The following is a 10898-nucleotide window of genomic DNA, read 5'->3' on the forward strand; positions in this document are numbered from 1 at the left end:
CATTCATCAGCCACGAATTGAGAACCTCCTATGTACAGGCTAGGCACATAGCTGTCAACATGAATTGAGAACCTCCTATGTACAGGCTAGGCACATAGCTGTCAACATGAATTGAGAACCTCCTATGTACAGGCTAGGCACATAGCTGTCAACATGAATTGAGAACCTCCTATGTGCAGGCTAGGCACATAGCTGTCAACATGAATTGAGAACCTCCTATGTGCAGGCTAGGCACGGGGGATGCCTTTGGAACCCCACACAGTCTTTGCTCTCAAGGAGTGCACTGTCTCATCAAGAGAAAATAGATAGAGTCTGTTTTCCCTTCAGCCCAAACAAGCACATTTAGGCCCTAAGGGGCTCACATAAGTGCCCTGCTCAGAGAACTCTCCTTCCCAATCTTCCTATATCCTTGCTCAAGGTTTGGCTAGGCACAGTCAGTAATAAAAATGATGCTTTTCAGACCAGTGGACGCAGCTTTCCATGTGCTTTGGCCAGTATGCAGATGGCTGCCAGACTGCACTATTGAGGATCCTGTTTGGCAGGAACGTGCTCTGATTCCTTAACTGTAGGCTTTGGGGACCAGAAGTGGCCAGGGCCTTAAAGGCAGCTGAAGTGAAGCAGCTCTTCTGCACACTCATCAGCATCAGGCTTCAAGCTGCAGTGAGGCATGGACCCAAGATAACTGCAGTGCACAGGTGGGATGCGGCAGTATCCTTGGGAACACCCGTGGCTGCTGCAGGACACACTGAGCACAGTGGGCCGCGGTTGGGTCTGAGCTGCCAGCCGCAGGGTGAGCTGCTGACTCACTGCTGCAGCCATGAGACCTGTAGCCACTGGAACAGCACGGGGAATTCTTTCTTACTTTAAAGGAGTATGTGATGGAGAGGAGGGCAATGGGATAATGAGTCAAAATGTGAGCCTAAATAGCAGCTGTAACTATTGTCATAGAATTCTTGGGCAGAAATGTTTTTAATCAGGCTTGGAAGGATGCCATATTGGGGAAGTTATTCAATCAGTCGGTCAGCATGTATTAAACACCCATTGTGTGCCTAGCATTTATTGTGTGCTTAGATTATAAGGGGAAAATGAGGAGTGCAAGATGTTCCTTGCCCCACTTGGGGATTATAAGACTGGCACTTAGAAAGCTTTATTCTGTGCCAGACACAGTATTTGATGTGCGCTAGTTTATGTAATCTCACAGTAACACTGTAAAATATCACAGGTATTTTAATTTATTCTACTGTCAGTTGGGAAGTTAGGATTTGAACTATGTCAGTTCAAAGTCAGAGCTCTTTACCACCATGCAAGTCTGTTGTTTGAGAAGTGCACACAACTGGAGAACAATGCAGGATGATTCATGGTTACGTGCTAAATCATATTTACAATACAAGCATTTATGATGAGTCCAGAATAAATTCCTATCAGTCTGCAACCCTGAGTCAGCTGAAGTGTGTAGATATGCTTATGTTTAAGCAAATATTGAGCCTGCAGAGGGAGTTTTTGAGAAGATGGAGGGTCAGAATGAGCACTCATAAGGTTGGTGAGGGGCAGCTGTGGGTACCATCAAAGGGGCAACATCAGATGACCTGCTGTGAGTCTCAGGCCACTGTGTGCCTAGAATGGCCCTAATTGTTGGGGAAAACACAGAACGATAATTACATATATTTTTGCTCTTTGAGAATTTAGTCTGGTTGGATTTAGCTGATCAATTAATCAACTTAGGAACTATTAGCAAAACAAGAGGAGAATGAGGTTCATAAGGGGTTGAAGAGGGTCCATGACCATCCCATTCAGTCTTTTGTGGGTCAACATTTGTGTTAGCAAGGAGTCCATGGGCGTTTTACCAGATGATATTGACAAAGACTCAAAAGCTCTTAAATGTTCCTATAGAGATACTGGCTAAACGTCCGTGGCAGAGCTGACCAGAACTACCTAAGCCCTCTGGTTTCAAGGATAAGAGATAATCCTAGGCAGCTGTCAGAGAAAAATGTCTCATGAAACTGATGAAACGCCTTTGTCTTTTGGCTGGTAGAGCTGATTTTTCCAGGGACACAAATGTGCCAGCTCTCTGACCCAAAGCCCAATGTCTCATACACTTCTCGGGCACTCATTTGGGCTCAAGGATTCAGGTTACAGTATCTCCTTTAATCTCTTTCTGTAGTATTTAGCTAAGGTGGTGACTGATGCAATTGACCTGATCCTACTTCTGCTTTGCCCATAGTTATTAATTTTTTTTGATCCCTATCAGGGACTCTATAAACTTTAGCTGACTGGTTGAGTTCTGGTGGGGGTTTTAGAAGCTTAAAAATTGTGAGGAAGATGAAGAAACGAATAAGATCGGGTAAAGATATTTTCCTGGACAAAATCCTTTGGCAGAATGCCAGAAAAGTAACAGATGAGTTCAGAAGACTTCACGGGTAGAATCTGAGACCCAGACCAGATCAGGGTCCCAGTAACCACGGAGAAAGCAGTTTCCACAACAGTCAAGCAGAAGGAAACTTGTCACTTCATACCTGAAAGAAGTTGCTCTGGCACTGTTTTATGGGAATGGAATAATTAAGAAAGTGGGCGTGGTTGGTTATGGGCAAGGAAGAATATAGATCAAGCAAAAAAATTTGAGTTGAGGCAGGGATAACCAGAGAAGACTGATAACCATGTTGACTAGTCCCAAGCTAAAGAGAACACTGAGGCTTAAATTATAATGATCAAGTTATGTTTCTTCTTTTGAAAGATCTCTATTCAGAGAAAATAAAGTTGTTTTTGAACTGGGAGTACCTGGCTCTACCTGTTCTGTACTGCAAGAGACCCTGCGAAGTGGATTATCACAGAAGAATCAAGGGGAGAAGCCAGGGCCCAATAACCTGTTATTTCAAAACAAAACCACTGCCTTTGCGTGGTGGTGAGGTAGGATTCTTTCCGTGTGGTTAGACTCACTGAGTAGCTTTCTCTTTGGGGCTCTCCTAGGCCTATTTCCTGGTGCAACCAGTGACCGAGTGAGACCCATATTCCGTGATAGCTAAGAATTGGCTCTGGGCATGGGCTGGAAATAGAGATACTTAGAAAACTGTTAATTTCTCAGCTGGGGGCGGTGGCACATGCCTGTAATACCAGCATTTTGGGAAGCCGAGGCAGGCGGATCGCTTGAGGTCAGGAGCTCGAGACCAGCCTGGCCAACATGGTGAAACCCCGTCTCTACTAAAAATACAGAAACTAGCCAGGTGTGGTGGTGCATGCCTGTAATCCAGCTACATGGGAGGCTGAGGCAGGAGAACTGCTTGAACCCGGGAGGCAGAGGTTGCAGTGAGCTGAGATCACACCACTACACTCCAGCCTGGGCGACAGAGTGAGAGTCTGTCTCAAAAAAAAAAAAAAAAAAAAAAAAGTTGTCAATGCAGGGTTGTGTCTCACTCATCTCTTTATCCTCGGCATCTAAAAAAATTCCCTACACATCATAGTAAGCCAGTTATATATATTGATTGAGCCATTTTAAATGATTTGTGCTTTGGGATTGGCTATGTGGAAGATAAAAGATCTAAAAGACAGTGTCCTGTTTCTGTTGCCTCAGAAGTATTTCTCAGATAATAAAATATTGGCAGATTTCTGATGACTCTCAAGAAAGCCTGGAAATAGAGCTAAAAAACATGGAGGATAATAAGTTATTCCAGGAATAGAAGAAAAGAAAGCCCCTTCAAGAGAATTTATTGAGGTTTTGGTTTCTCTAAGGATAGTGTGGTATGAGGAGGCAAACTGTTGGAGCAATGTTTGCAGGAAATGTTTTCTCAACATATGAGGTGTTTGTCAGGTGGACGAGGACAGTGTGTGCAGGACGGATATGGTACAACAAAGTCCAGCCAGGGAACTTCCTGGGGTGACTATTGATGGGGTGGGTGGGAGTTGGTGTAGCTGGAGCACAGATGAAAGGTGGAGATGAGACAAAAAGGGCTACAGCTGCATGATTCCATTTTCTTTCTAGAAAGACAACCCTGGTGGGGTGGCTCACACCTGTAATCCCAGCACTTTGAGAGGCTGAGGCAGGCAGATCATGAGGTCAAGAGAACTACACCATCCTGGTCAACATGGTGAAACCTCATCTCTACTAAAAATACAAAAATTAAGTAGGCATGGTGGCACACGCCTGTAGTCCCAGCTACTCAGGAGGCTGAGGCAGGAGAATCACTTGAACCTGGGAGGTGGAGGTTCCAGTGAGCCTAGATTGGGCCATTGCACTCCAGCCTGGGCAACAGAGTGAGACTCCGTCTCAAAAAAAAAAAAAAAAAAAAAAGAAAAAAAAAAAAAAAAACCAACTACCAGAAGGAGGCCAGGCACGGTGGCTCGCATGGCTCACATCTGTAGGCAGAGGTTGCAGTGAGCCAAGATTGCGCCATTGCACTCTAGCCTGGGCGACAGAGCTCAAAACAAACGAACAAACAAAATTAAAAAAAAAAAAAAAATGAAGAAGAAAGAAAGACAACCCTGGAACCCTGGGCGTAGTGTAGAAGGAGAGGAGGAAGGAATGATGGGGAGGCAGCAGGTCCAGCTAGGATTCAACTGCAATAACCTGAGTGAGAACTGATAAGAACCTGAGCTGGCACAGTGTCCGCCGGCGGGAGGAGTCAAACTGGAAAAGGAGAGGAGTTGCACCTGACTGAGCTTATCGATTGTCTGAGGTTGGCGGTGAGGGAGCAGAAAGAGTCTGGGAAGGTGAACGTTCAGGGTTTGAGGTCCTGCTGCAAGGGACAACATTCTTTGAAATGTTTTTATCTTAAACATTCATGCAAATTTCTATTATTTTACTTAAAAATATACCAATGTTTGCATTTCTATGAAAATAATATGTAAAACAAGTTTACAGACTGAACTTTCCAAAGCTTCAGAGAAAATGGATATGTAAGAAAACTGTACCATGGTCATGTGTGGTTTCTGATGCTCCCAGCAAATACCCCTTTTGAAAAGTGTGGGAGTCTTCCATGATCTGGCAACACCTCCCCTTGTAACCTTCGTTTTGGCCAAACTGATCTATTTACTGTTCCCTCAGCCTTCTCATGAATATCCTACTTCTCTGGTTTTGGATGTTTCAGATTTTCTGGTGCTTCTCCAGGCTATCTTCCAGGTCCAGCTGAGACACTGCATCCTCCCTCCAGCCTTCCAAAACTATGACCCCCTTCTAGCTCCTTTCTCTGAAATTCTGCAGACTTGTTCTGCCCTGCTTTTATAATTTAATTGTAGATAAAACCATATATAAAAAGAGCTAAAAAAGTATTATGACTATTATTATTATAGGGCTTCAAGGTTGTATGTTTAGTTTTTTTTTTCAAGCAGATTTTAAGTCCTAGATTTTAAGTCAGGGACTATGTCACTGATGTCTTTGTTGCAGCACTCAGCTCAACATATATTTTTTGGATAGATGCAGTCATTCTGTATATAGAAAACAAACTTATATTCAAGTAGAGGGAACAGATGGTAACTTTTTTCCCCAGAATATATCTGTAACTTTAAATTGAATGTTTATTCTCATTAAATGAACTATTTTATTTCCTCTGTAAAGCAAATTTAAGTAGCAGAAAGCCAGGATATCTCCTCTTTTTATGTTTTCTCCTTTGATGTGACCAGTAAAAGGTAGGGCTTGGGTCACCTTAGGTAGCTGTGATTCTGACACTGTGCAAGTGCAAGCACTTTTTCTGTCAAGTCTGCCTGAGCCCAGTTCTTAGCTTTTTAGGCAGACATTTTCCTGCTTGCAAAATCAAAATGTAGAAAAGCTGAGAGAAGTATGATGGGAAATTGCTTTCTAAAGACACCCATGCAGAAGCGTGTGGCTTTCCCTGAAGGCCTCCTCTCCTTACACTAGGTTGAGTATTTCCACCATGTCACACTTTATTATTAGTGCTGATGGCCTGGGCTCCCCGATAGTGGAAGCTCCCTGGGGGGATGTCTATGTTTTATAAGGCAAAATCTCATCAAAGAGTGTATTGGAGTTATTTCTTGAGAGAACATATGAAGAGAAAACTGGAAAATGTACCAGAAGGAGGTAGAAGGAGACAAGGATGATGTGATACTTTTTCAGTCCACTAAAGGTCTGAATCTGGTAATTATGGGTTGAGAAAATGGAGAGAAAAAATTCAGAGAATTTCTGGTGAGGCTGTTGATACAAACAGAAAGGCTGAATGAGAGAAGTCAAATTAATAAAAGCAGAAAAGTATGGAATAAATGGATGACACTATGCTTTGGAGGAATCAAAACACAGTATATCAGTTAAGTGACTTTAGATTCAGAGGAGAAAATGGAGTCTTTTGAGTTCATTTCATCTCCTTTCATATCATCCTGGAACCACGTTCCAACTGGCAAGGCACTAATTATCTACTGGATCTCTAAATCCTTTAGAGGTGAATTTAACCTCCAAAGTGTGCTTTGAATTGGTGGTTTCTTCACCGTCATTATTATTGACTTCCTATGGCTGCCATAACAATTTATCACACACTTAGTGGCTGAAAACAATACAAATGTATTATCTTATAGTTGTGTAGGCTAGAAGTCTGATACGGATTTCATTGGGCTAAAATGAAGGACTTGGTAGGGCTGCATTTCTTTCTGGAGGCTCTAGGAGAGAATCTGCTTCTTTGCCTTTTCCAGTTTCCAAAGGCCATCTGTAGTCCTTGGCTTGTGGTCCCTTCCCCCATCTCCACACCTAGCAATGTTACAGCTCTCTGCCCGGCTTTCATGATCACATTTCTTTCTCTGATCCTTTGTTTCTGCCTCCCTTTTCCACTCTTAAGGACCCTTTTGATTATTTTGGGCCACCCAGATAGTCCAGAACAGTCTCTGTATTTTAAGGTGAGTTAAAAGTTTCCATCTGCAACCTTAATCCCTTTTTGCCATGTAAACTAATGTAGTAACAGGTGCTGGGAATTAGGGAGTGGACATCTTTGGTAGGCGAGGATTTATTCTGCTTACCACAATCCTTGGTCACCATTATCCTGACCTGGATTGCTGCAAAAGCCTGAGCTCTGCGGGCATCATACAGCCAGCAAAGAACAGAGCCAGAATGTGAATGCAGGAGTCAGACTGCCTGTTAGGCAGTTAGGAAGGCGAGCCTCTCTCAGCCTCAGTCTCCTGTAAAAGGAGGACACTAATAGCACCTACCTCATGGGTTGTTATCATTGTGAGGATTAAATATATACCTGTCACACAGGGAGCACTGTGTTGGCAATTGTTATTATTGTTACTATTATTAGTTAGTCTCCTGGTTTCTACTCTCAACACTCTCCACTCTGTCCATACTGAAGCTAGAGTGATCTTTCTTAAACACAAGTTGATCATGTTCTTCCTCTTCATGCTATGAAAATCATTTATGCTATGGTCTTTGGTCCCCAACCTCTCTACATTGAGTCCAGTTAGGCTGTTTGAAATCAATTGAATGAGGCAGATATTTCACATTTCTGTGCCTTTGTACATGGCACTCTGTTTGCCTGGACTTCCTTCCTCCCCTTGACTCTCTGTCTCACTTCATCCATACTTCAGAACCAATTCTCTGAAATCCTGGGCAGAGTGGATTACCAACTGAACTCTTTTGCACCAGCTATGTATCTGTGCTCCACACCACTTACACCCGAGTGAGCCACACTGGCCACGTAGCTTTTGCCTGGAGCCTGGCACATACTAGACACTCAAGAAAAGAGTGTTGAGAGCACCGTGCTGGGAATTTATTCTTTGCAATTTATTGGAGTGTTTTCCTCATGCATTTTTTTTTCAGGTGTCTCCCTTCCCGTGCTGCCAGAAGCATCCATTTGCCTCAACGAGGATTAGGGTTTCTATAACAGAAATGCAAAAGGAAAACTATCTAGCTTTTGATGCCCAGAGTAGGAATTATTTTAAAACATCTTTTAGTTTGATTTTTTTAAATTAAATAGTTTTGTGAAACCAGGACTTGCCAATTAGAAAGGGCTTTTCAAAACTTCTTTGGCTTTTTTAGTGTATTAAAAGCCAGCTTAGTTGAACTAGGTCTTAGAGATTATTCCGTAGCATAGAGGGGACACCGTTTTCTGCAATTAACCTGGGCATGAAGTTTTGTTGCCCTGAGAAGAAGAAACACAAGTGGCAGAAGTGCATTCCAGAGAGGAAAATAAATGAAAATCTCTCCCTTGGGTCCTGATGAATTTTGGGAAGGAGAGAAGACATCAGGTGGTGAGAATCTTGCATCGTGCTTCTATCTGGTAGATGTGGGAAAGCCAGAAGCAGAGGACATTTACATTTTCCTAATTTCCTTTTGGGACTCTGGGAGGAAACTGCCTTGGAAGATAGATATTCCTTGTGTCATATGGAACAGTCGTGTTAGAACAAAGCAAATGGTGAGTTATGGTTAAGCAGAGGGGGAACTTGAGCTCAGCTTCTAGAGGCCTTCCTCTCCTCTCAGGTTGAATGAGAAGAATCCAGAAATTTCCTCCTGCCCTACTGAGTGATGTGCCCTGAGTGATCATTGATGAAAAATCATCCATGAGTTCCTGAAGTTGAATAACAGGAAACTGTACTTGTTTTTCAAACCACTTGGCTACTGTAAGAAGCTGCTGGTCACAAAATGCATGTCCAGTCAACTGCAGTCCTACTGGCAACCCTTGTTTTGGGCATGCAGCAGGGATACTCACTGCTGACAATCCTGCCATATTTACAGCTTGTGTAAAAATATCATTCTAGGAACTTCGTGTTCTGTTGTCTTCTTTGATGAACTCCAAGTATGGTACTGCCTCACTTAAGATGGTGGGAGTTAGCAAAACGTCTACTCCAGAGTTAAAAGCATTTGCAAAGTCATTAGCAATGAGGCGTTGCACTTTCTGTGCTTTGATGAAATAATTTTCCCAGTTTTCTTTTAATAAGAAAAAGTTTCCTGAGAGAATTCTTCCTCTCACCACATCATTGAACCCTTCTTGTCTGGTTGAAGCATACATGGCTTCAACCATGAGTGGACACATTGAGTGGACACATCAATGTCACATCTGTGACCATAATGTAGCCCGTCAAGTCTTGCCATATTTAATGCCACTTCTGATGTGCACAGTACATGATAGCAGACAATTGAATAACTGGTGTGAAGAATGGATACTTCAATTACTTTGGCCCCTTCAGACTCAAAGAGGTCAATAGCTTTGGACCAAAAAGACTGTACTTCACTTGATAATTCTGGCACAAGATATTCCTTTGGAATTCCTATACATAGTTTGCTCACATCTGCCAAACCAAATGAATGGATTAATAGGGTCCTGTACTGTGGCACAATCATTGATGTCATGTCCAGCTAGTACACTCAACACAAGTGCTGCATCATCCACACATCTGGTTAAGATTCCTGGCACATCCATCAAATTCACCAGGGGAATGAGACCATGATGGGAAACTAAACCATAGCTTGGTTTGAAACCAACAAGCCCGCAGTGGGCAGCAGGATTTCTGGTCGATCCTCCTGTAGCTGATCCTAAAGCCACATAGCATGTGAACGCCGACATAGCAACTGCAGTCCCCCCTAAGCTTCCTCCAGTTATCAGCCAATCTAAATCTTCATTCTTACTGTGGGGATTCTACTTCCTCTTTTCTCTATATTGTTTTGAATAACTCAGGGGTTTTTAACTGGTCCAAACACACCATCTGTGCTTCCAGATCCCATAGCAAACTCATCTACATTTGTTTTTCCCATTAGTAGAGCTCCCTGATCCAACAACTTCTGAACTACTGTAGCATTATAAGGTGGTATATAACCTTTCAGCATGTTTGATGCACATGCTGTCTCAATGCCAGATGTACTAAAGTTGTCTTTTACTGCAATAGGAATTCCATCTAAATCCCCAAGTGGCTGTTCATTCTTAGATCTCTTTTCTGACTCTTCAGTTTGTTTAAAGGCCTCCTCTTCTGATACAGTAATGTAGGCATTTAGAAACTTGGTCTTCTTGATAAGAGAGAGACATTTTTGACAGAGCTCTGTTGGTGTAATCTGGCCTTGTTTCAGTGCTGCAGAAACTTCTCAGAGGGTCTGGCCCAGCATGGTCCTTGTGCCCAGCCTGCCACCACAGGGGCCAGGCAAGGAGGGGAAAGAGGTCATCAGTTGCTAGTGATATTACATGGGCGCAGCCATCTTTAATCATCACTGTGGGATTCTAAAAATTTTAAAAGCCACCTAAAGAGTGTTCCCAGTTTGCGGCAGGGTTATAATTCAAAATGTCACTTGCAAGTTAGTTATTTGGAATTCACAAGGGATATGTCTACATAGAAATAGTGTACTTACTAGTGACCAGGTTCCTAGCCCAAGTATAACTCAAAATGCAGCTGAAATAGAGCATATATGAAATAAATAGTTGAAGATCTTAATGGTACAATGCCAATGTTTTAAAAAATATATAACAAAAAAGAAATTAAACTAAACCGTGTTTATTTTGAATATTTATTCTTTGAGGGAAACACACATTTAATTAAAAAGGGGTAAGAGGTATATGAAGATCCTAAAGAGGGTGTCTCAGCGACTTTCAGGGTTTCACTGGCTCTTTGTAAATCTGATTTTAACTTGAATGTCTACAGATTTCCCTTTTCTTGTTATTGCTGTTTCTAAGGTATCAATCTTATGTATATTGACTATGAAAATGGATTTCGCATTTTTGGGTGGGAGGGGAGACTGGAGAGAATTCCTGTTATGTTCCAGGCCTGGAATCACTTGAGATACATCGAGGGACAAAACAAAGTTTCTGTTTCTGAGGAATTTTCTTTCTTCTGGAGATATTCAGACAACAAACTAATGAAAGACAGATATATCATTGAATATCAAGTAGTGATAAGTGTTTTGAAGAAAAAACCTGGGGTAAGAGATGAGATTTTAGATACACTAACCAAGGCAAATCTCTTGGAAGGAACTGCTGACAGAGTTC

The 10898-nt window shown here is 42.3% G+C and overlaps 1 pseudogene; it reads right to left on the reverse strand.

Annotated features, from left to right (window-relative positions):
• Positions 1–597: 597 nt before the first annotated feature.
• LOC104668986 lies at positions 598–10024 on the reverse strand (annotated as a pseudogene).
• Between the last annotated feature and the right edge of the window lie 874 nt (positions 10025–10898).

This window comes from Rhinopithecus roxellana, chromosome 8 (assembly GCF_007565055.1).
Source record: "Rhinopithecus roxellana isolate Shanxi Qingling chromosome 8, ASM756505v1, whole genome shotgun sequence".
Lineage (NCBI taxonomy): Eukaryota > Metazoa > Chordata > Mammalia > Primates > Cercopithecidae > Rhinopithecus > Rhinopithecus roxellana.